This window comes from Carlito syrichta, unplaced genomic scaffold (genome assembly GCF_000164805.1).
Source record: "Carlito syrichta isolate Samal-C Ts95f unplaced genomic scaffold, Tarsius_syrichta-2.0.1 Scaffold313441, whole genome shotgun sequence".
NCBI lineage: Eukaryota > Metazoa > Chordata > Mammalia > Primates > Tarsiidae > Carlito > Carlito syrichta.
The window spans coordinates 227,611-249,786 of NW_007257537.1; the positions used below are offsets into that span (position 1 = coordinate 227,611).

Genomic DNA, 22,176 nt, shown 5'->3' on the forward strand with positions numbered 1-22,176 from the left:
GTCGAGTCTGCGGTGGCCAGGAGCGGCCACTGCACTCCAGTCTGGGCGACAGAGTGAGACTCCAACTCAAAAAAAAAAGACAGTAGGATTTATGGAGAGAACAGAAAAGTTCCCACAGTGGGAGGGGACCCGAGGGGGTCGCCCTGAGAACTTGTTTTAAAAGAAAGGAACTAGCAAAGGGGCAGAAGAATGTGCTTCCAAGAACAAGGAAAGAGGAAGCAGGATGTCAGCTGGGGAAAGGAGTGGTAGTTAATAAGGAAAGCAGCTCCCAGGGTGCTGTGAGCTTAGGTAGACTGCTTGCTAGACATCCTCTCTGGTTGCTCAACAGGTTTTGGAAACTCTCCAAGGATTAAGTGACATTTGTGCCCTTTTTATCACTAGAAGCTATCTGGCTTCTTTAATTCAGTTTATTGTTTTCAATTCCTCCCTGCTCTCCCTACCCTAGCCCTGAGTACAGCAATTCTCAACTCTGTAGTTATCATCAAACCCTGCTACCCATACCCTGTGTGGAATGCTGCATGGGCCCCCAGCAGCAGGCTCACTACAATGCTACCACTCGGGTCCAGTGTGCTCCCCAATTCCACTCAAGGGCACCTCCAGCCCACTCTTTCCAATCCTTATGACTCTATTCAGACCTCCTTGGTGAAAGACTAAGCAAGATTTGAGAGCTGGCAGGGACCTTTGCAAACATTCTTCTCCCAAAACTTTATGTTGGGAGGTAGAAGGTTTCAAAAGTTGGGTGAGGGGCCCAGATTGCACAGCTGCTCAGCTCCTTTCTCCTCTCTACCAAATGCCAACCCCACCCACCCAAATTTCCCATCACTCTTTACTATTTCCACTCTTCTTGCACAAAGTGCTGTCCCTTGACCCAAACACCCTCTCTGAAGACTCAGTCAAAAGCTTTATAGCTTTTCCCAACTTCTCTGGCATCAGAGGCTCTATGGTCTGGTCTAAAACTATTCACATGTAATTATCCACTTAGATATCCTTAGATATCTCCTTCAAGAGTCTGAATGCCATAAGGGCCTCTCTTGGACCTGGTGCATATCAATGTTTACTGAGAGAGGGAATACATGGGGGAGAACCTAAGTTCCCTTTGTATGTTAGCTGGGGCACCCCGTGCTCACATACCAAGCTGTTCTCTGCTGGTAGTTCCAGTGTAGAACCTTGTATTAGTAGCTCACCTCTGATAAGTCGACTAAATCTTCTGGCATCTGGCACTCGGACTTTGCAAGAGCTTGACCTCCTTCGATGGAACTCACTCACTTGAGCTTCTCCCTGTGGGATCCTGCCAAGTAATCATGCACCTTTTCACTGAGGTGCCCTGCCTTAAACGGGTAACCCTGGCCAACAGCTCAAAAGCACCTGGCTGCCAGTTCAAGTAAGGCTTCCTGGGAAGCCAATGGAAGCTGTCAGGCCCTAACAGTTCTTTTGCACTCTCAAACATTTTAATCGTATAGTGCATGAACCTTGGCGAGTTGTTTCATTTTAAGGAACATGCCCATTACTTCACCATTACTCATTTAGCGCTTCAGACCAACCCAACATGCTTGTGAATCCTTTTAGGGTTCAGAGTTTCGTGCCTCAGACAGTCCTGATTCTCCCCACCCAGGGTTCCAGGGAGGAGAATCTTGTGGTGAAGCCACCCTGAAAGGGATGGCACTCTGAAATGCTGCCTTCTGTGGGTCTTCTTCTCTCTTGGTGTGGTACAAGTCCCCTCCACCTTGAGATGTGCAGAGGTGTTTACCTTTTGAAATCTTTATGCTACAAAATGCATCTTCAATTATAGTTTTAGGCACCAGCAATTGTGAAGTGGAGGGAAGCTTCGCACCAACAATCCCTTGTTCAGAGGGTATGCCAAGGCTGGGCAGCAGAGCCAGTCCTGAGGAAGGCCTGGCCAGTAGCTCCGAAATGTCCAAAGCCCAATCAAGGAGGTGGTGATGGTGATGGTGAAAGGAGGCACTGCTATTAAAGAAAACGTAGGCGACGTGACATATGAAGCTCCTAACCCCTACAGGTTTTCCTAATAAAACATTGAGAACAGCTGAAAAGCGTGAAAGAGAAAACCTCTCCCCAAAATTCAAGTGGCTGCTGCACCATGCTCAGGAAGGTCTTAAAGTCTTAAGAAGTCAGTCAAGTCGGAATCTTAAGGTCATAAAGAAGCTTATGTCACAGGGTGAAGTCTTAACTCTTTGTGGAGTTTACCTGATGGCATTCCCACTGCATGGGCGCAGAGAGAGGGTTAGGTGCAGAAATGCTCTTTCCCACATATGCTCTCTACCCCTGACATCTGAAGTTATAGCTATTATCTACAGTCAAATAGACTCTCAGAGCCACCCACAACAGGAATCCTCTGAAAATCCAACCCACACAAAGCTTCTCTCCTGAAGGAAAATGACTCCCATCCTTCTAGGAAGCCATGTTGGCATTGCCCTCTTGTTCCCTCTTAAGGTACAATCTGACAGATTTTGGGCTGTTTGGCACACTTCCCTCAGAGGAGCCGGGGAGGGAACAAGGATGCAGGTTGCCTCTCTAGAAGCGAAGATTCACTGACACAAGGTGTACGGGGAAGATTTCCAAGCCACAGAAACTTTATCGCCAGTCTCAATTTGCTGATTCTCTGATTCTTCAAGACCATCAGCCTCGGCTCCATTTCAGAAACTGGCTAAGGACTTGTTGCAGGATGAGGCTGTTGTCCAGCCAACTTTCTAAAAGCATAACTCTTCTACCCAGCCCCAAACCCATGGAAATGGGAACGGGCTTTCTGAAAACTCTGTGAGCACAACTGCCTGTCATCAGCCAACCCACATGTAACTGTTTTCTTGACCAAGGCTATCCCTGAGGCCACAGCCCAAGTGAAGGCGCCACGACTGAGGTGGTCACAACACTGATCATGGGCAGAATGCTCAGGGCTGGGGGAGTGGTGGAGAGGCATCTGGGAACAAGAAGAAGAGTGTGACCTACCAGAAGTACCACAGCCTCTGTATGGAGAGGGCCCGCACACAGCACCGGGAGCCACAGCAGTCCTCATAGGAGCGGCATCTGTAGGAGAGAGGGCATGGCTGTCACCACTCTGAGCTGGAAGGAACTGCCAGGCCCGTCATGGGGTCCAGGCTGAATTTCAACACAGTCATTCTCAGAAGGAAAAAACAAAAGAGTGAAAAGGACAGAACTGCCTCCTTGCTGTTCATAAAACTGGCAGAGTTGACTGTTGTCAGCCCATGGCCCAAACACAAGGTGCTGAGATGGACACAGCCAGGGCGATGCAAAGCTCTCGGAGTTTATCAAGTGTCCGGTGTGCCAAATTACAAGATGGGCATTAACCCTGCCATCTGCAACCAGGAGGAAGCGCCACAACAGCCCAGGACCAACATAGTGCCAACCTCTGCTCAGTTTTCGGTCCCCAACAATGAGGAGCAGATGACAACACTCCAAGGAGGTTAAAAGCAAAGGTTGTAGAGCCAGACGAATTAGGAGGCTTAGCCCTGGTCCTGCCATTTACTAGTTGTGTGACTTCTGGCAAGTTATTCAGCCTCTGGGAGCCTGTTTCTCCATCAGTGAAATGGGTGTCATGGTGGGGGCCCTTCACAGCGCTGATTTACGTTCTGAGGACCTCATCCTCATATGAAGTGCCAAAAGGATTATTATTGCTCATGTCACTTCCCGTCCCTACACCCCCAACGTGCCTGTGGTTTCAGGGCCCCCGGCAGGGCACAGCTCACATGGATAAGGCTCCTGACTGCGAGGTGACTTCCCACTGTCATTAATGCTGGGCTAAGGTATCCTTCTGACCCATATCTTCCGACTGGGTGACACCGAATTTGGTCAAACGTTATTGCCATTTTTCTCCTAATTCTACTATGTCCTGAAATGATCGAACTCCAGAAGGTGCAACTGTCATGGAGACCTCCAAAACAACACCCCCTGCTCGCCTGCCTAGTCGTGAGCAGCCTCTGCTACAGACGCAGATGGTGCGGGAGGTGGCGGGGTGGGGAACAGAGACAACAGACTCTGGCTTAGGAGGAGCCAGGGTGTGGTCTTCTGGGCTCACTCTATTGTCCTCCCACTGCTCCGCCACCCCCTGCCCCCATCAGGTTCCATGTATCTGTCTCTCAGGTTTAGCCCCACTACTATGGGTGCTGCCTCAGGTCCAAGCATGGTCAGGGATGAAGGGACACTTGGAGTCCATCTGGTGCTGGCAACTGTGAACTTGTACGAAAGAGAAAAGCAGGTCCATGGCAATAAATTCAGGAATTGAAGTCACCTTTCAAAAGCAGAATTTGCTAGACAGACATCCTTTTTGGTAATATACTTGTATCAGGAGGCGTTTGCTGCATTGAAGTCTAAGCCCTGTGGCCTCCTATTTCCCATTTCAGAGGAAGCAGACAAGAATTTACCAGTTTTCGGGCATATTTAGTGCTCTTTGTTCAGAATTCTGGGAGATGATATATGAGTATATATTATATATATGTAATATTATGTATACACACACACACACACAACACCATACATTCCCCTTGGCCGAGAACATATCTATCCTAGAATATAAGGAGTATAATGGATTGCAAGTTTCTAATTCAAAGTTTTCTTTGCTGGCAAAATTCAACATCTAAGTGCTCTAGCCCACTTTTCGTAATCCAAATTTGCAATACCAGCAGCAAATACACATTATCAGTTGATTATCTCTTCTCCCCTCAAAACACGGGGCATCTTCTGTGCTCCCTTCTTAAGCCAAGGACCCGTTCCCTCTGAGCATCCTTATAGTTCATCTGCAGCTCTGGTCCAGCTCTCCAGTATGGATGCTTCACGACCCCCAGCCACGCCCTGTTTCTCTCTACTGCTTTCTTCCCATGAAGCTGTTAGTGAAGTGTGGCCCAGAGCACACACACCTGCTGACATGCCAAATCACTGTCATCACAGAAACAGCATTCACTGCAACGCTGCACCTAAAGTAGTAAACATCGCCAGGCAGTCTAGCACACTAAACACACCCACCATCCGATGCCTCAAGTCTCATGCTCCCAGGACCCTAAGCCCCAGAATGGCACTGGTGCTCCCAAGGACTAAGTTCTGCAAGACCAAGATGGATGCAGAACAGGTCAGGATGGAGACAACACTATGAGGCTCTCTTTCTCATTCTACTCTGTGTGCCAGATGTAGAAATGATCAGACTTGCAATAGAAAGAAACAAACATCACTCTTAAATCCACTCTTCAGTGCATCCAATTATAGGCCTGAAACTCTGAAATACACATGATCCTTCAAAACAGTGTGTATATGAGCAGACATGGGCCCCTAGAATTGCTTCCTGTAGCCAAGCACTCCTCACTGCACTCTAGGATACAAACACAAATATCTGATAAGATAAGAATGAAAATGGGACAGTTCACTCTGAGCAGGTGTTAACTTGTAACTGAGTATATTACAGAGATAAAATCAGGTGTTTTCCTTTCTTCCCCTGGTAAGAGATAGGTGACATGGTCCCTAGATGCATAATGTAAAAAGCAGCACATGTCTGAAAGTATATGAACCACAAGTTAGAAATGCATCATGGCAACAATAAATGCAACAATATAGCCCCTTGGGAGCTGTGGGAGCCTGAAAGGGAAACATACGTCAGGCTTAGCACTGTCCAGGAGGGAGGAGGGTCTGGTCATTGAAAATATTGATATTTTTGGCTTTGGGTCACATAAATCTCAAGAGTAGAAAAGGATAACACATGAGGTCAAGGGATGTTCAATGTTAATGAAGTCACAAAATCTTCCTGTTAAAAAAGTAGCTAAATGCTGATAAGTAAATTTTTCATGTGGTATTGCTGAGGACTAAATGTCCTCCCACCCCATTCATCTGTTGAAAGACTAATCCCCTTTGGGATGGTATTAGGAGGTGGGGCCTTTGGGAAGCAATTAGGTCATGAAGGGTGGAGCTCTCATGATGGGATTAGAGCCTTTATAAGAAGCATGAGAGAGCTTGCCGCTTCTCTCTGCCGCTACCATGTGAGGTCATGTTGAGGATAAAATGGGAAGACGGTCTTCTGCAAACCAAGAGGAGAGCTCTCACCAGACACTAGATCTGCCAGCACTCTGACCTTGGACTTCTGGTCTCCATAAATGTGCAAAATACTCACTGTTTAAGACGTCCGGTCTCTGGTATTGTTATTATAGCATCCCAAACTTAAGCACCACTTAAGACAGGTGCTAAGTGGCAATTAATTACATTTAAACTGATTTGTAGAAAATCATCTCTGCACCTGGTGGAGCAATAAAGTATGAGTAATGTATTCAGGATGCAGGTCTGGAGACAGAGTTTGTAGGAGTTGCAATTTTTCAATTTTATTTATTTTTGGGGGGTGGTAAATAAATCACAGGGTATGGTAAAACAAACAAACAAAAAACCCCCATAGAATTCCTGTCAACACTATTTGATTTTTTTTTTTAATTTTTAATGTTTTGTATTTTAATGATGTGGGGTACAATTCAGGGTTAGGTATACAAATGTTCATTATGCAGGTACCCTTGCTGATGAGATGTGCCTCTCCCTCCCCTGACAATTTCCCTCAACTGCCAATCCCATCCCCCTTCCCTGGCAGTTTCCCACTACTGCCAATCCCTTTCTTATAGTATTATGATAATTGTTCAAGGTCTGTTTATGAGTGAGAACTTACTGCAGCCCCAGGAACTACAGGCACATGCTAGCATGCCCGGCTAATTTTTTTATTTATTGTAGAGACAAGGTCTCACCAAGTTGCCCAGGCTGGTATTGAACCCCTGAGCTCAGGCAATCCTCTTGCCTCGGCCTCCCAAAGTGCTGGGATCACATGCGTGAGCCACCATACCCAGCCAACACTATTTCATTTAATAGTCCAATCCTTTCTCCCACCTACAGGATTAAAACTCAGCAGATCTTTCTCTTCCTTCTAAGCACCTGCCATATAACACTTCTCTTTTCCTGTCCTATCCCATTTCTTAATTTGACATTTGGTATGATCATCTCAATCATACTATACTTCTTAATATCTGGATCCACTTTTTACATGACTCTATCATTTGCATTTTCCCACAGAGCTAGGTCCATGGCAAATGCCTGAGGAATGCTTCCCAAGTCAGAATCAGGAAGTATATTCAGACTTATCATAGGCCTTCAATTACCTGTGAGAAATTGGGCACTTTGAAGAAGCTAAATACCTACAAAGTTACAGTAGAAAACTCCAAAGTGGAAGGGAAACTGGGGGACAGAGCAGAGGAGAGCTTGACCATTAGCTCATCCAGCAACACTGACAAATTTCCTTGTGAGACTGAAGAACGCTGTACCTCACCTGTATCAAGGAATCGGTCCCCCGGCCATTCATTGACAGACTTCCCTTTCAATCTGCCCCAAACACTTCCTACTGCAGGACCCCCAAGCCTCATGCCTTCTACGACAACGGGCATTCTTTCTTGAGCAGAATCCAAGATCGGCCTCCACTGGTCTGAGTCCTGATTTGCAAAGCCAGTCCTTTCAGTGTCTGAAGGGACTCTCGTAGTTTCCCGAGCCTTCTCTTCTCTGGGAAACTATGCCCAGTTTGGGTACAATCTTGGTTTCCCAATATCAGGAAGAGTCCCAGTTTACTTTCATTTATACACTGACTGAAGCCTCAGGAAGTATTAATCTTTTAGCAACTATAACAAAACCAAATCCTAATGAACCTTCCATCGACTAAAAGGTCCAAGCTTTTCCCTTTAAGTTGTCTTCCTGTCCCGTTCTGGTATAGTAGGGTTTGGGACCTTATACTTATCCATTAAAAAATTTATGAACTTATAAAATCTGGCCCATTATTTTATCCCAGCAAGAGCTTCTGGATCCTCATTCTGCCATTTAAGCCATTCCCTATTCCTTCTAGTTTTCAGTCACTGAAGTGAAGAACATGAATCAATTTTTTTAGGACGTAGGACTGTTGAATGCTACCGAACCAACTAAACTCCTCCTCCCTGCAGTAATCTGTGCCAATGACTTGGTATGGCCACGTCCAATAACCCCACAGTTGGATCAGGGAGATTTGAGCCTGGGGTCTGACTTGTAAATTCATTGCCATGCATATCCATATTTACATTCAAATCAATGATAAAATATTGATGATGGAGCCAATGGTGAATTCCATTAGAGAACTTCCCTCCATATTGAGATTTTACTAATCTTAATTTTATAGGTATAGCTATTATACCAGTTACAGCCTGGCACTTTTTTTTTTTTTTTGAGTTGAAGTCTCACTCTGTGGCCCAGACTGGAGTGCAGTGACATGCTCCCAGTCACTGCAGCCTCGACTTGCTAGGCTCCGGAGATCCTTCCGCCTCAGCCTTCCAAGTAGCCAGAACTATAGGCGCGCTAACACGCCCAGCTAATTTTTGATTTATTGTAGAAACGAGGTCTCGCCAAGTTACCCGGGTAGGTCTTGAATCCGCAGGCTCAGGCAATCCACTTGCCTCGGCTTCCCAAACTGCTGGGATTACAGGCTGAGCAACCGAGTCCGGGCTGCCTGGCACATTTATTTAGATCAGAATTCTCAATCTGATCAGCAGAGATGCTATCAAAAATCTCTGTGAAACTCAAGCACACCATCAGGTCATGGATGTCCCAGTCTCATGGTCCTAATGAAGAAAACATGACCAACGACTTAAAATTAGTTTAAAATGAGCACAAAATAACCCTTTAATAAACTCCTGACATCTTCACAGAGGTCCCCACTGCTCTAATGACTGCCCCAGTTGACAAGCCCACCTTCCGTCTCTCACACCCATCCTTCTAAACTTTCAGCCTGGTGGGCTGCTTGCTTCCTTGGCATACTGGCACTCTGTGTATTCCTCTCTCTCCTAAACAAGGCATCTGTGGTCAGAAGGACATTTTCCCACTAACTGTCACCAGCTCTCTTATCTTTTAGATGTATATAAATGCCTCATACTCATCTCTTTCCCAATATTGAGTCTGTCATGAGAAAATCTATTACTCACTACCAATTCTGCCTGCCTGTAACAAGCTTTTTAATTATACTTCTTAATGTCTTATGGCATAACTGGTAAATAACACCCCTGGTCTTGCCTTTAGGACTCTAACTTGCCATGGGGAACATCTTCTCCATCTGAAGGAGACAGCAGAAGTCTCACCGCTGCAGAACCCTTTACATGTGGACAAAAGTCAAACAGTGAAGACGTGATCCAGGGAGAACTCCAGTAGCCCCCAGTGGTCACTCCCATGATGAACATTCTAGAAAGCAGTGCTTCTTGGCACTGGCTCACATTAAAACTGCTAGGCAGCTTTAAAAAATACTGATGTCTATTGGCTGGGATTCATTTCTCAGTTGATTCTAGTGCACAACCAGGGCTGAGAACCAGTGACCTAAATTTGGAGCCCTCTTCCCCCATTACTCCTTTCCTAGTACCCAGCATGGACTTGTGGGGGGTTGGGGAGGGGAAGTGGGAAATGTTGCTTTGGCTTTTCTAATTAGTTTTAAAAAATCAGCTTTACTGATGTATAAGTGATATGCAAAGAGCTGCACATGTTTAATGTTTACAATTTGATGCGTTTGGACATACGTGAACATCCAGGATACCATCACCACAGTCAAAGCAACAGACATAGTCTGACAAGTTTTAGTGTCGTACATCTGTGAGAAAAGTTCATGTCTCTAAACACAAGGCTTTTAGACCTTTTTTGTCTGTCTTGCTATCAAGTAAAAAGCTTCACAGACCTGATGAAGAACTGATAGTCCTTTCTTGTCGGTCAACCCTCACTCGACAATTCATATGTCAGAATTGGTCCTCATGGTCTGAAAGGTGAGGATGTGCTTGGGTGTTGAGATACATGGTTACATTTGGATGATCCTTTAACTTTGATTTAGTTGACATATCCCACAGCAAGGTCAAACGTCTCTGGGCTCGAAGGAGAGGATCACAGTCACTTTGATGAGGCCCAACCTCAAGACTTTGAGGATGATGCGGGCAGCTGTCTGGTCATTCCCTCAGAGACACAATGTTACCAGGAAACATCTTCTCTGATTTGAATAAACCCAGACTGGTTGTATTCAGGGTGGCGTATGGGATTTACCTAGGCAGTTTTATTTCTACCATGGGAGAAAGCATACATGCTTATTATATTCCCTAAAATTAACAGGCCCATGGAGTGGAAAGTGCTCATTTCCCTGCCATTTTAACCCTTGAGTAGCTGCTGCCTCAGAGTGCTGATGTGCCAAAATTAAGGTGAGAAGATGAGATAAGACGGACCAAGGGGCTTTTGAATGATTGCTGAACTTCACTAACTGCAGAGTATCCTTGTGTTTTGGGATAAAGGTTTTTCCTGTTTTCTCCTTTTAGTCAATTGCTGACCATTTAAAATAAGCTCTATTCATGTCCATCTTAGAATAGATAGGCTGATTAATGTAAGATAATAGAAATCTGGTCAGAATAGTGAGGTAATATGAAAAATGAAAAACAAAAGTCTTCCTACGATCTCACAGTACTTTAATTTGATAATAAATTTCCTATCATTGGAATCACATAGGGATGATAAGTATAAAAGGAAGGATATGAATTTGGCAATGAGATAGGGTAAGGAGACAGAATCTAGCACTCCAAAAATCTCACAACTCACATTCAGGTTGACACCTGGCTTTCTTCCTCAGCTTTATCTTTACTTGAGTTGGTGTCTCAACTTCACTTTCTCTTCACTTGAGTTGAGTCCATTCAGGTGGTTAAACAAAATAGGATACACTGGGTGATTTAAAAATAATAGATTTCATTGCTCATGGTTCTGGAAGCTGGAAAGCCCAAGATCAAGGCGCCAGCAGATGAGGTGTTCGGTGAGGGCTCTCTGCTTCATAGATGTTACTCTGTTGCTGCATTGACACCTGGCAGACATGGCAGGGGCACTGATCCCATGAGGATATAAGGGCATTGATCCCATGAGGGCAGAGCCTTCATGACCTAATTGCTTCCCAAAAGGCCCCACCTCTTAATACGAATACATTAGGTATTGGGTTTCTACATATGAACTTTAGAAGAACACAGACCATAGCAGCTGGTCACCTATTATTTACAGGTTCAGAACTCTTTTTTTTTTTGAGTTGGAGTCTCACACTGTCGCCCAGACTGGAGTGCAGTGGCCACTCCCGGCCACCGCAGCCTCGAGCCGCTGGGCTCCAGCGATCCTTTCGCCTCAGCCTTCCAAGTAGCTGGAACTACAGGCGCACGCTACCACGCCCAGCTGATTTTTGATTTACTGTAGAGATGAGGTCTCACCAAGTTGCCCAGGCGGGTCTCGAACCCGCGGGCTCAGGCAATCCACTCACCTCAGCCTCCCAAGGTGTAGGATTACAGGCTGAGCCACCGAGCCCAGCTAGGTTTAGAACTCTTAAATCTACATTCTAGCATTATACTCCCTCCTGTGCAGCAAAAGCAAATTCCCTGCTAGCTCTGCTTCCTGGGTATTCTGTAAGAACTCCAAGCCAACATGTGCACATGTTACATCCTCTTCTGCTAAACCTTTCCCTGAGCCCATTCTTTCCATGGTCTCTCTCTCACTCTCTTTGTCTTCCCATCTAGAAACCTCTGAGTTACCTGACTCCTTTGATCTCCACATCAATTTTTCTGTGAAATGCTTTTCATGCCTTGTTCCTCAGCCCTGTTCCCATGGTAAAAGTCAGACTCTCTGTGACTCTCTCTACAACCGCGGCATGTCTCCTGTCTCCAACTCCCATCCATGTACCACCTGGTGGCCAGACACCCTTCAGAAAGATCACCAGACAGTATCCCCTTGCTTTGTGCAGAATGAAGCCTCTCAGTTCCTCAGATGGCCATTCAAGACCCTTCGGGTTAAGTTTCACCCTGCTTTTCCTATCTCATCTCCTGCCATCTGCCAGGCACCTACACTGCAAACTCGCAGTTCCCCAGTGCACCATGTTCCTTCAGGCTCCCATGCCTGCACTCTTCCCTTGTCCTCTGAGACTACTCCTCTTCCTCCAAAGATGAGTCCTGCGAGGTGTCTCCTGACACTCTCTCCCTGTCCTCTCCCATGCACCCAGCTCCTCCTTATACAGTCTCATCAGGACAACATCATCATCAACTGTTAAAGGCATCAGTCTTCCACACCAGACATGAGCTTAAGAGCAATTCTGCCACATCCCTGTGTGTACAGGCCAGGTGTCTACCATGGTTCCTGGCAACTTCTAAGTGATTTGCCTTAGAGGGGAGGTTGCAGTAGGCAGGAGATGCACCACGCGGGGAAACAACACATTAATTAACATGAACTTAAAGAGTATAAAGGACACATGGATTAAAACATTAACACGTAGTGCTGGTGAGAATGGTGTGAAATGGGTGCTCTCACATGATGAAGGCCATCGTATTATGACCACCTTCAGGCAGAGTAGTCTGGAAGTATTACTGACATGTAAATAAGCACAACCTTTGATTCAGCAATTCTACTTCTGTGAACTCATCCCATCACAAAAATACGTTCTTGTACATAAAAACATATATAGGAAGATGCTTACTGAGTACTGGGGCTCACTTTAATTCTTTCCAAACTTGTTGGACTCAGACCTGTTTAGGTTCATGAATTAAGATATATGTAATACCACGTACATTCTGGGACTCAGAACTGTGTGGATTCATGATAAGGTATGTAATGCTATGCACTAAATCCTGGAACTCAGAGCTGTTTGGATTCATGAACAATAGGATATGTAGTACCATGTGTTATATGATATCACCAGAAGGATCTGCACTGAAATATATAAAACATCATACTAAATATCATTTTCAAAAGACTATAAATAGCCTCATGTCTGCTCAAATCTGTTCTTGCTGACAAGTAAATTATTAAAAATCTGTTTACATACATGCTTTTTTATTTTTATTTTTTTGAGTGTGAGTCTCACTCCGTCACCCAGGCTGGAGTGCAGTGGCACGCTCACAGTCACCCCAGTGTCAACCTGCTGGGATCCGGCGATCCTTCTGTCTCAGGTGTGTGCTATCATGCCTGGCTAATTTTTTGATTTACTGTAGAGATGAGGTCTCGTCAAGGTGCCCAGGCTGTTCTCTAACCCATGGGCTCAGGCAATCCCCTCACCTCAGCCTCTCAAAGTGCTGGGATTACAGGCTTGAGTCAATGTGCCCAGCCATATGCATGCCTTTAAATTTTAGAATTACAGATAAGAAACTGATCCTTCAATAGTAAAAAAAGGAAAAAAAATTTCAAAAAACTGACATTGCCTGAATGAACAATAATTACAGGGGAATGAATTAAGGTAATATTTTGTCACTATCAAAAAAAATGAGGTTACTTTATATAACAGATTTAGACGAATATTCACCATGTATACTTAATGAAACAATATCAAGTTACGAAATATATAGAGAAAGATCACAATTTAGGGGTCTAAGGCTCTTAAGTAGAAGATCATTCGTGAAAACTGCTCCTTGTTATAGAGAAAAAATGTCTCCAACTTACACCAGGAATCTCCATTGGCAAACTCAACAAAAAGAACTGAGGAAGAAGATAAATTCTGCTCTCAAAGAGCTATCTCCACAGACTCCCTGCCTGCCTCTAGGCTGCTAACCCAGGCTGTGCTCAGCTGTCTCCTGGGGGTAGGCAGCAAGGGTCTGGAAGGGGGCATGTGCATGAACACACAGTGAAGGAAGCAGCCCAATACCACTGCCATTTCCATCCTGCACACCCTGCTGGGAGGAGGGGAGCTCGGCCAATGGAGCCCAGCTGATCTCTGCACAGAGGGGATATCGCCTCAGACCCTGTGTCTGACTTCAGAGTCATGAAGGGAGCTCACAGCAATGGCTCCTGCTGGTCAGAAGTGGCCTTGCGTCCAGGACCCTGGGACTGATGCCAGCACTTCCACCTAGAGCAGGCAGGTAAAGAAGCCCAGCTGGGTGCCAGCTCTGCCAAGCTTGTCTCTGTACCTCAAGCTGACACCTGTGAACAGCAGTTTACCCATTCATGGCATTAATTATTCACAGCAGAGAAATGAACCCAGAGAGACAACAGCACAGGGTAATGTAAGTACTTTAAAAGAAGCTTCGCATCCAGTGGGGGGACTTAGGAAAAGAGCCTGAAAATGGTCTAGTCAAGACAGTCAGAAAAAGCAGTGCTGGCACGATTGGGCTCTCCCTGCTGGAGAAGCCACGGACACTGAGCCTGGAGGGCAGGCCCTGCCTCCCCCATTGGCATCCCATAGTCCCTGCATACTGACTTCTGCCCCCTTTAGTGAGGGCTCTGAAAATCACAGGCACTCAGGAAATGCTCAGCCCTGTCCAGCATACTCCTGTGGTCTGTTTCCCAAATCTCACCTTCCTCTTATGTAGGCATCTGGCCAAATGCAGCCCATCCCCATGCTTCCTTCCCTCCTGTCCCCTGTGCTCAGCAGTGTGTGGATTCCCTAGTTGCAGTGGAGTTGACTTCAGAGAAGTTCCCCCCATTCTTTCCTTCAAGCGTCCTTGGATCTGAGTGAAAAACTAAAGTAAGCAAGCAAACTGAACACCCAGAGCCAGGTGCCCTGAAACTCTGCCCCATCCACGTGGCAGCCAGAGACACAAGGCAATCACATCAAGAAGGTACTGCAGGCGCTGGGTGAGTGGTTTGGCATCTCTTGCTGTCTGTGATTCTCTTGGCAAAACGAGGCAGACATAGTCTTAAGGTTTCCCAGCATCCTAAGAGACTGGAGGTGAGTCAAAGACCACCTTGGGGGACAAACCTTTTTCACCTGCTGGTTCTTCAGAGGGCCAAAGGGTTAGTCTCACTTTTTTTTTTTTTGAGTTGGAGTCTCATTCCATCGCCCAGGCTGGAATGCAGTGGCACACTCACAGTCATCCCAGCATCGACCTGCTGGGCTCTAGCAATCCTTCTGCCTGAGTCTTCCAAGTAGCCAGAACTAAAGGCATGTGCTACCATGCCTGGTTCATTTTTGATTTATTGTAGAGACGAGGTCTCGCCAAGTTGCCTGGGTTGGTCTTGAATCTGCAGGCTCAGGTTTCGAACCTGTGGGCTCAGGCAATCCACTCGCTTTGGCCTCCCAAAGTACTGGGATTACAGGCTGAGCCACTGAGCCTAGCTTAGTCTCACTTTTAAATCACTGGTGTCCAATCAAGAAGACTTATCCACTTCTAACCTACCCTCAGTTTTATGGGAGACACCACATGCGCTTCAATTCATAAAGATTAAGGAACTTGCACAGCTAAATCATGTTTCCTCCAGCTTGTTTAAAAATGTATGAAAAAGCCACTATCTGAAGAAAAGGCTGTGTGCCTGGCTGTGAGAGAGGACATACTCGTATACAACGTCTAAGGAACCTGAAATATAAACCAGTGAGCACGCACAGGCTCCCAGACCTACTCACTGCCTGACTGGAAGTAGCACCTTTCTCCACTATCATGTAAGGTCCAAGACCTGAAGAAGAAAGAAGTCTCACTCTCGCTGTTTTGAAAGGAAATACCATGTGGTTTCTTTGTACCTGGCAAGCATGTTGGATCCTCAAGGAGCTAAAGTCCACTTCACACTGCTGCTTCCGCTGCTCACTTGTCTCTGCCACAACACACACACCTGTTCGGTCACTCATCTTCTGTTCTCTAGGCTCTAGGTTACCTAAGCAGCCTGCCAGAGTGTCACGGAATAAGCAGAATGAAGGAGACTGGAGCTCAGAGAGGTTAGGAGGTTTGCCCAAGATCACACAGCAACTTGAGGCAGAGCTGGACTTGAGAAGGTCTCCTGACTTCCAGTCCCTAAAACACTTTCCATTCCCAAATAATGCTTCCAGAACCACTCCTTCTGTCTCCAACCCCCTTCTAGGCCTCTATTTGTCTCAGTTACTGTGGTTACACTGAATGTCTTCTACAAGCCACACCTGTGTTACCAGAAGACAGACCTCATGCCCTTGATGGACTTCTACTCTAGGGAAGGGACGACAGGGATGCTTTATTTCAGCAACAGTAAGTCCTGTGAAGGAGCATGGTACCAAGCACCAAAGAGGAGCACACCCCCTCAATGAAACAGAGGGAAGGGAAGAGAAAAGGACTCCTGTCACGAGCTTTCTGGAAGAGACTATACATGGTACATGCTTAGGAGAGCCCCATATGGAGTGGGCACTCCCTAAATGCCAGCTATCGTTATCCCAGGCTTTGAGTCATATTCCCCCAGGACTCCTCGGCACAGAGTGGGTGCTGTCTCAGCTAGTCAGGGACACCTCAGGGCCAGCCTCTGCTCTGTCCTGGTGTGACGGCAGACACAGGGAAATGGGTGGGTCTCGCCAGCTCTTGGGGGTGAGTTGGGCCAAGCAGTGCTACTGTCCCCTCCATGTGATGCTCTCCTACCTCTGTCAACTCTGGAGGAGACATGCCCAGCACACAGCAAAGGACCAGCCATCTTCTACCTGCTCCTGCCTCTCAAGTCGTTTCTCCTCTGCTCTTCCAGACACCCAGTCCTTCCACAGGCAGTGGCTGTGGCCAGAGAACCCCTGGGGAGCTGAGGAGAGCTGAGGCTGGAAAATCTCAGTGGAAAGGGTGACATTTCTTATAGACAACAGATGCTGCTCCTGAGCCGAGAGGCCCTTCACTCCCTACACGGGGTGGGCATGCCATGGCAGCATCCACACAGGCACAAGGGAGCCCCTAGGTAATCTCTGACAGATACTGGAGACAGGCTAGGGAGGGCCCCCTCCCAGAGAGTCACGAGAGCATGCCCCACCATAGGGCAAGCTTATCCTTGGAGGCAGCAGCTCCCAAATGCAAAGTCAAAGGATCCATCTGGTCACCTCTGCACATCACCTGCTGGCCCTCTCCAAGCCTCAGTGTGTTAAAATCTGCCAATGAAACCACAGATATTAGTGATAATATAAATATTACAAGTAGTTATTCAGTCCTTACTCTGTATCTCACGGGCAAGAGAATATTTATACCTCACAGCAAGTCGGTGAGGTACTTACTCTGACCATGCCCTCGTCATATAGACAACTAAAGCCTGTGGCTAGGTAACCTGCCAGATCACTCAGCTGGTGAGAGTAGTTGAACCCGGAATACTCAGTTTCGCTCTGCACATGCAGGAACACCAGGCACAGAATCTGCAACCGGCAGCATCTGTCCCTGGTGAGGGACAACTCCATATCTCCCACAGCTACCTTGGCATCCAAGTGAGTTCTGGAGAGGAAGCTGCACTGAGACTCCTCTCTGACAAATGCCACCTCTGTCTGCAGCGCTCCCTGGACTGGGAGGAAAGAGCGCTCCTTCGGATCCCGCAGCCTGTGCCTGCATGCCCCCGAAGTGCTCCTCGGCAAGGCCCCTTCAGGCCTCTTGCCTCACAGAAAGGCTTACACGCCCCAAGCTCCGCAGACAGCAAGGCTGAGTGAGCAAGTCCTGAAGAGAAGGACAACTCCAACAGAGAGTGCGAGAAGCAAAGAGTGGTTGAGTGGTGAGGCCACACAACCACTTGCTGTTTTTAATCCATACAGTCCCTAAGAGCTCTGAAACAAAGCACAAGGCTGTCCTCTTGAAAGGACAGCCTGAGACAAGAGAGGAAGGAAGTGAAGTGACAGCAGGGGGAAAGGACAAAAAACAGGAGGAAATAGGTGTTGCTTTCCATTCAGATCCCAAAGGGTCTTTTTCTTCAAAAATAAGGAGAATATTTTGTTTATACATATAATACAGTCTTCTAGCTCAATACTGGTAAGGTAACAAATTAAAGAAATTTTTTAAAAAGCTTGATGCAAGGTAAAAAGAGAGAGATTGCTTAGCATAAAAAATCAGAATAAGTGAGAGTAATTTTGTATGTCTAGGTAGATACAGAGGAAACTTGGGTTTCATTTTAAAATACTGGCCTCTGTTAGTTTAATAATCAGAACACTACAATAAAACTCAGGGACATGCAGAGAGGGGAGGAAAAGGAGTGCCACCTGGGATTCCAGTAAGACAAAACAAAATTAGATTTTCACATGTAAGAGTAAAATTTCTAAAAAGTGTGCAGCCTAGATATTCTCTCCCCAGTGTCTTACACACGGTAAGTTACAATCACAAAACAGAGGTGTCATTTGAAATATATTTTCGGTGGGGGGGGCGGGGGGACCTATAATAATATAGAAGGACACCGTCTTGAGTCAACATATTTGTAAGGAATTATCTATTTTGGAGAACCATATAAAGTACTTTGCCCAGATAAAATGAAAAGCAGAATACACTGGGAATGCTCTTCTAGAATGAGATCTACTCTACCATGTGGGCTTTAAGATGTAAGGTTAGAGGCTTCAGAAGCAACGGGTTGTCTCACATTATTATACGACAGCCCCTGAGGCACAGGTACCTTCTCTGTCCTGTATACCACGGCACGCCAATACTGACACAGAGCAGGCACGCAACAGAAACTTGCAGACTGAATGAATAAAATGCAGCCATCCCTTACCCTGGGACAGCACCATGCCCACTATGTGTCCAGAGGCTGGGTCAGGTGCAGTGAGCAGTGGCAGGTTGTCAGCCTGATGCATCTTGCCCAGGCCCAGAGCAATAGGGTGAGCCTGGCCCGGATGAGTTGCCTTTACGTGCACCACCATCAGTGCCAACACTGCAGGAACCATGGAGTCAGCTTCAGGGAACGGTAACCTTCCCTGCGAGGCTGACTCCCAAGGCAGCCATGTCTCCTGCAGGCCAAGCACTTCTAGTAGGGGTTGTAATCTTTCTGTGGCTACCACCTGGCCTGCAGCAAATCCACCCTTGAGTGAGACAAGCTCAGATGGAGTAGAATATAGCTAAGCAATTATCTTCATTCCCCTTGGATAAAAATGCTTCATTATCCCTACTTGATGGAAAGCAAGAAGAGTTTTTGAGTGTTAAAGGTCCTGACTGCCTAAGATGTGGATCAGTCACCACATGTGTGCTGGCTGCCTGAAAAAAAGGATTCTTTCCTTGGCACCATACTGGGCTATTTGTTGTGTTAGGACACTGTCGTCCCTCAGAAATGCAAGGAAGTGACAAGTTCAGCTTGTAGAAGACCTAATCTTATGAGCACATGTGGAGAGACGTAAGCTATATTCATATAGGATTTCAGTGTTGACCACATGCAGGCCCTGTGCTACTGACACAGGTACTTTACAGAGGAAGAAGCTAACTGACAAGGTCAAAGAGTTGGTGAACGATGAGTGGAGGAATGGAAACGTCTGGTGCTAGCCGGGGTGGTGACCACACCACATGGGGAATGCGCTCTTGCTACCGCACAGTTCACATAAAATGGTTAATTCTGTTCTGTGAACTTCACCTCATTTAACGAAAAGTAATAGAGCAAATGGTATTAAGGACTCTGAAACCCACATTCTTAAAATCTATTCTAAGAAAAGGGAGCCAGAATGTGGGATGTGAAGGCAGGGGGGGAAGTTGGTAGAATATACTCTGTACAAACATAAAGACAAATGTCAGGTGCCACATGCTGTGCTGAGCACAGGGGTTACAGACATGCACAAGGTATGACCCTACCCCAGGCACACAAGGCAGCCCACCAGTGCTGTGATTGAACACTAACCAGTGGTCCTAGAGCCACATCGGGAAAAGAGGTGCAAGCTCTCATAGGGGCGGGGGACTGAGCCAGGGGAGGCTTGTCCACAAGTGAAGATCTGCAGGCTGAGAGTTAGATCACGATGAAGAGCCACCGGCAGGCTCCTCTATGCTCACCAGAGCCTCACAGGTCACTTGGGCCACGCAGGGACCAGCCAAGGCTACATCCAGACACCAGGAATGCAGTGACATGGGGTCCTGGAAGCCGGGCTTGCACCCAGCCCCCGGGAACAGCTGTCGTCTCCTTGCGAACTCCAGTCTCGCCCTGCCTCACCCTTCTGGGTTGGGTCAGGATTCCAGCAGGTTGACACTGTCCTCCACTGAGACCTGAAAAGTGGCATCCGGGCTAGGCCCGGGTCCTCCCAGATAGGAGTGCAGAGAGCCTATCCTGCCCCCTGCTTCTGAGAAGTGGGTAGCCCAGAACATGGAGGAGGTTTTCCGCAGCTACATGTTTTACTGCCACCAGCAGGAGCAGGAGGCCGAAGGGGCAGCTGCGCCTATCGACCCAGAGATGGTCGCCTTGCTCCCAGAGCCCAGCAGCACCATGGGACGGGTGGGCCAGCAGGGGGAAGACATCAGTCGATGCTACAACTCAGAGTTCCAGACCATGGGCTGTAGCCCATGACAGAGAATGCTTACCAGTATTTCATCAAGACTGCCACGAGTCTGTCTGAAAGTGGCAACAACTGGGGCCGTGTGGTGGCTCTCCTGGGCTTCGGCTACCACCTGGTCCTACACGTCTACCAGCGTGGCCTGACTAGCTTCCTGGCCAGGTGACCTGCTTCTTGGTCGACTTCATGCTGCACCACTGCACTGCCCAGTGGATCATGCAGAGGGGCAGCTGGGTGGCAGCCCTGAGCTTGGGCAACGGCCCCATCCTGAATGTGCTAATGGTTCTGACTGTGGTTCTGCTGGGTCAGTTTGTCATATGAAGCTTCTTCAAGTCATGACTCCTGAGGGGGCCCTGTGAGGTCCCAAATGAGACCCCTGTCTGGACTTACGCCAAACCTCTGCTCCTCCCCCTCCCACGCAGGGGTCCCCCCTCAAGAGTACAGAAGCTTTAGCAAGCGGACACTCTAGTTTCGAAGGGCCCCTGCCCAGGGATGAGTCGGGCTGCAGAGGCACCCTAACATTGCATGGTGCTAGTAGGCCCCCCTCTCTGGGCTACACCTTGTCAGAGAGGGGCTGTAGACTCCTCCTTTGGCTCTCTGGGACCCCCTTAGCCCCGTCTGCTGGGCACTGTGGTGATCCATAACTTGGGAAGGCAAGAGACCAGGAGCCACTTCTTCCCAGGCAGTTTTTAATGGTTTTGGCTTTTCATCATACTTTTGGGAGAACCCCGCCACGCCCTTCCCACTACTCTGCCCAAGGCCAGGACATCTGGGGCATGGGGGTTAGTGGTCTACCCTATGGTCCCCAGCATTCAGCTAGTCTGGAAGGTCAGAGCCTGAGGGCTAGGACTCAAATCCAGTCCTGGCCCTCCCTAAACATGTCTCCCAGGTGCAGGACTGTCCGGGAGTGGGGGTTGAGGTCCTGCCCATCTCCCCAACTCCATACAGCCATTACGGTTTGACTTTCAAGGATTCTGGGCCTGGGGGGTGGGCATGGGGTGGGGGTGGAAGTCCAGGCAGGAACTGTCCGAGCTTACCCGGCAGGAGCCTTCAAGCCTGCCTCCCAAGGTCCTCAGTTCTCTCCCTTCCTCTCCCCTTAGAACCACTTGCCCCCAGCCCATTCACTATAGGTGACAACCCTTGCCCCATTCCCGGGGGCCTTGGGTGAGAAGAGTCCTGGGGCCCCTCTTTGCCCAGACTACAGGGCTTAGGACTTGGTTTGTTATTACAGAGGAAAGGGGTAGGGAGTTCATCTGGAGGGTTCTGGGCAGGAGAATGGTGATCATCACTACTGAGAATCCCAGAGATGGGATCATCCCTATGGCTTGGGCACAGTGTAATCAGGGGTATGGATGGAAGAACTGTAACTACTTGAACCTTGGCCCCCCACCCACACCCTTCACACGCCTCACCTGTCTAGATCTCTCCTTAGGGTGGGAGTGAGAAGACTTTTCTACCCTGTACAGCCTAAGGGTCTGGGGTAAGGAGAAAGGAGTTCTTGACTAAGTCAAATGCAGCAAGGGTATGTAGATGGAGCCAGTAGGCCACCCCCATCCTAAGAGTGTGTTTGGAAATAAACTGTGAAATCCACTCAAAAAAAAAAAAAAAGAAAAAAGAAAAGCCACCGGCATGAGCCAACACTGCCTGCATGGTGGGAACTGCAAGGAAATACATCCACTCAACATTTAGAGGTGACTACTGGGTGCCAGGCACTATCCTAGAGACTGGAGATTCAAATATTTATAGACTGTTGCCCTTGTGAGACTCACAATAAAGGAAGAAGATGGAGCCAAATATCTGAGAAACCTACTGTTTAAAAGTGGCTAAGGAACTAGACTTCGTTCCTGATAGTCTCAAGCAGAAAAGTGACATGAAAATTTAGAAAGAAGTGAGAACTGGATGGGGAAGAGACTGAAAGGAGGCTTCTTAGGAAGTTTCTGCAATGGTTCAGATGATCATCAGCAGACCTGGGTTCAGATGAGGGCTCTCAGAACGGAGGA

General features: G+C 47.4%; 1 protein-coding gene across 2 annotated transcripts in view; it reads right to left on the bottom strand.

The window, feature by feature from the left end:
- The window catches only part of VOPP1 (vesicular, overexpressed in cancer, prosurvival protein 1), a 62,559-nt gene that overhangs the window by 21,123 nt on the left and 19,260 nt on the right, over positions 1–22,176 (bottom strand). The window contains exon 3 of one of the 2 annotated variants that reach the window (XM_021718775.1): positions 2,965–3,042. The exons of the other annotated variant lie outside the window; for it this stretch is intronic. The gene's annotated coding sequence lies outside the window, so the exon portion shown is untranslated. The remainder of the gene's footprint in view (positions 1–2,964; positions 3,043–22,176) is intronic. 2 annotated transcript variants of the gene reach the window in all.